Raw genomic sequence first — 4,512 nt, 5'->3', positions numbered from 1 at the left:
AAATTACAAAAATAAAAGGTTTAGGAGGGTAAATCGTTGTGAGAAGCGAGGAACTTTTACACGTATAAGATAGGCAATTACGATGTGTAGGGCCCAATGACGTCACACGTCTTTTTTCAATTGCTCATAACTTATTGAATAATGTGAGGAGAAACGTAAAACCTATACCATTATCCTTAGAATTGAACATCATATGGTCTTTAAGTAGGTATATTTAAAAATTCTAAAAATCAGAAAATGAAAAAATTTATTAGTAACATAAAAAATGGAGGTCATCCTGGATCACTCTGTATATATATTAAATGTAAATACGATGAATGTCTTGACGACAGCTTTACATTATATTATAGGAAAAATTCCTCTAGTTATAATTGGTATCGCGTAAAATTTCTGTCCACGGGGTCGTCGGTCGACAGTACGAGAAATTCTTGTCAAGTGCTTCGTATATTATCACCCGCACACATACAATTATCATAATAATATGTATACTTTTATGTGTTTTTCTATTATTATATCGACAAAACTCGAGACGTACATAATAATAATGTATACACAGAGGTAAGTGTCTAAATATATTATACGTATATATAACAACTCGACGGCGGTGACAGCTGCCGCCTACTCAGTTACGTGATTTATCTCGAACGATCCAAAATGCGACCAGATTGTTCGTTTACTGTTTCCCATATATTATAAGGTCCATGGTTTGGATGGAGCACTATTTTTTATTTTTGAACTGCCCATAATATGCACTAATTTAGCACTAAAAATTGGTGTTCTATTGGAAATTAGTGCTTTCCATGCTTCAGCTAACTTTCAGACCTTATAATACATAAATAGGTGTATTAATAAAATATAACACGATATCGGTACCATGAACCGAATCGAAAACGAGTATAATAATATAAAATTCTGAAAGCGATTTCGACTTAATTATGAGCAATCGAATGGTTTTTACTTCTGGTTTCAACTTTGAACACAAAAACGTAAATTATATATAGATCGTTTAAAACTATTCAGGGATCTCGCTAACACTGTTCCACCAACACACTTAACCGATGAAAAGTTGTCTACATAACCGGCACAAATATAAAATCTTAGTTTTTTCATTTATTCATTTATTTATTATAAACTCTCTGTCACAGGGCTAAGTGCTGGAAAGGAGAACACGTGTAAGTCGTGTATCTGTGACCTTCACTTGGATTTAAGGACTAATTCTGTCTTCAGCATTACATTTTATCAAGCTATATAGTGGTTATATTACACATTTATTGGAACAAAAATCATAAATAATATTTGCAGTACATGTCATTATAAAAAGTCCACGATTTATGTTGCTAACTAGCTGCATAAGGTTTGAAGTTAAAGGAAACTGTTTTAATAATAAAACGTATAATTTGAGGTCAATGACATTAGTTTCTATTGACGTATTTTTATGAACGTGTCCCCTCGTAATAGAGCCATTTGTTGAAAACAATCACCTGCCTTAAATATCTTACCAAAACGTCTATTGCTAATCTATCATAGAACACGTGCGTATTAATGATATAGATAACAATACGATTGGAATTCATGATAATATGCTGAAATTGTGTGATTTAGTTTTTGGTCCCTCTACAGCTACATCTAGAACAGTGGCCGCTCGTGATGTTTAAATAGGATGGAGCAGAAAGTATAAATATAATAACTAATGAACATAATCGGAAAAATCTTGCTGTGGCTAAGCCCTCTGAATTTCCAACATAAACTTTCATAACACGTATAAAGTTGTCGTGGGGGAAAGGGGATAGGGTCGAAGCCCCTGTGTGTAGTGAGCTTTTAATAACTCCAGCCCCCCTCTATAAAAAAACCTAATTTAATTTCCAGTTTTGAAGAAGTAATAAAAAAATCATAAACACAACATAGGTAATCGACAAGTGTAACGTATGGTATACCGTATACGTAATAACTACTCAGTATTTTAACGACTGCAATGTTTGATGTGAAATCTTGTGAAACCTTGATGTGAAAAACGTAAGTATATAAATAATAATAATTATGTTTGTAGTCGGTTCACTGCAGTGGCTGTATTCTCAGAAGCATTGTACAATTATTTGTACTTATGTGTCGTACAATATGTGTCTGAACACCCAGAACGTGTTAACACAGAATGTAACAGACACTTTACCGGAGATTTAGCCCATCGATTGGTGTGTATGTATATCGCATAACTGCATTTATTTTAGGAGCTATAGTTGAGTACCTTTATCTACAAAACATTACCGTGCCGACTGCTGACACATACATAAATACAATTTATTCTTCAGAACTTATGTAGCACATTACAGCGAGATATTCTTAGTGAAAGACATATTCAAAATAAACTATTAAAAAAATAATTGTTTATAAATGTTATATATATATTTGCTTTGTTAATTATTGTTGGTTTAGGTAGGTACCTAATATGATTTTTTTAATCCAATAAACTGAAAAATATTATATATTTTTATAATTGTAATTTGTGGATCTACATTCCAGGTATTGATATAACAGTGGTTTGACAATAAATATGGTATATATAGTTATAGAAAATATCCATTATCCACCGCATAATATTTTAAAAAAAGGAACTTAAATTTAAAAATAAAAAAAAATTTGGCTTATTGAAATTAGAGCACTAACTACTATCTAATTTTCAACATAAAAATAATCTGCTTTACAAAACAAAATCTTTTAAGAAAATATGGCTCCTTTACACACAATCTTCGTAGTCAAGATTATTTTCTTAATCTAAAGTACCTATTTATAGGTAGAAAGAATTATCGGAATTTGAACTTGATGTGACACACTGACATCTCAAATTGCATTGTTTTTGAGCATAACAGATATCGTATCAAATCAAAAAATAAGCGTGTGGTAGATATCGCTGTCGCTGGTAAGTCTCGGTAGATAACATGTAAAACCACTACCTAGTTAATCCACTAAATTATTTTGTATGTAAATTAATTTTAAAAGTTAATAAACCATTAATAGTAATATTTCCTTTGCCGTATACTCAAATAGTTTCAAAGTTTACGATCAAGAGGTGTATGCTATTTAGTAGAGAATAATGTGTCCATTTAACGGCTGACGGGGGTTTACGAAAACAAGACATAAATACTATATTATGATATTAAAGTATAATATTGTACAAGTGGCTGTTGTTTTTCATGTTGACTTATAATATTATCCTGACCTGCAGAATTTTAGACTATTGTTTGCGGTCATTCTAAATTCTGGGGCCTAATCCACATTCCGCCAGTATTAAATGTCACGATGGATCACTTTGATGCTAGTGAACATATTATAAAAAATAAAACATAGGTACGTAGTTATAATATTGTTAAAAACTATCACAATATACATAAAATAATGACAAGAAAAAAATATAGTATTTAGACGAACTTGTGAACCTATACTGCTAACATATTATATGCATACAGGTCGTTTAGCATAATAAATATTGAAACAATAAAAATTAAGACAAGACTTAACGCGGCGACCGTTCTATATTACATATTTTGAGCAGTAATCATAATAACACCATACACGAGTAGAGAAATTTTATTGTGGTATTTTTATCGAGTCGTCTAATTTTGTTTATTATTTTATTGTGACTGCGAGTATAGGTATACATTAGTTGTCATATAATATGCTTGTATTACAAAGATAAAATTTTGCAACGACAACTAAATATCTCGTTTTCCGTCTGTTGAGTAAGGTTCAAACAATACAAATTCCCATATCTATATTATTTTTATAATTTAACAATGTCGACATAAGACAATGTATATTATAAACAATATAAACCATTATAAACACAGATGATACCTACTACATTTTATACTTTAAACTACAAAGTTTCCAACGCAAATAAAAATAAAAGCATTAACAACAAATTTATTGATTTCGAGATGCAATTTATTGGTACATATTATTATAATCTATGGGTATTTACATCGTCCATTATTTGTCAAACTAACATTAGGTATATAATATTATTATCACTGAGATCATTGAGTAATTTATTATTATTATTATTATTATTGAGAAATAAAGAAATGTCATTAGTGACTGGTAAAGCGCTCTGTTGTTTTCGACAATGAACTAATCTAGCGTAGCCAACCAGCCTCCACCCCCCCCCCCCCCACCCGGCCACCAAAACCATATATTTTCTAAAAATTGTTACAAAACAAAATTGTCCTAATTCAAACACGAATGAATTGCATTGCGATTAAATATAATAATATAACAATTAGATGTTTAAATGTATCACGGAGAGGAGTTCTACGACATTTGTTAGTCAAGGGCCAATTTTTTTTTTTTTTTTCAAGTTATTATAAAAAAATAATTTTCATAAAAAAAAACCAAAAAAAGCCAACGACACACAGTGTTCCCAAGCGGTCACCCATCCAAGTACTAACTACGCCCGACGTTGCTTAACTTCAGTGATCGGACGAGAACTGGTGTGTTCAACGTGGTATGGTCGTTGGC

General features: G+C 31.1%; 1 non-coding gene across 1 annotated transcript; it reads right to left on the bottom strand.

Annotated features, from left to right (window-relative positions):
• Nucleotides 1-4,393: 4,393 nt before the first annotated feature.
• LOC115034342 lies at nt 4,394-4,512 on the bottom strand. The gene has a single exon (XR_003839711.1). It is a non-coding gene; the product is annotated as a 5S ribosomal RNA (ribosomal RNA).

This window comes from Acyrthosiphon pisum, chromosome A2, assembly GCF_005508785.2.
Source record: "Acyrthosiphon pisum isolate AL4f chromosome A2, pea_aphid_22Mar2018_4r6ur, whole genome shotgun sequence".
NCBI classification, from domain to species: domain Eukaryota; kingdom Metazoa; phylum Arthropoda; class Insecta; order Hemiptera; family Aphididae; genus Acyrthosiphon; species Acyrthosiphon pisum.
This window is presented reverse-complemented; position numbering and strand designations above follow the sequence as displayed.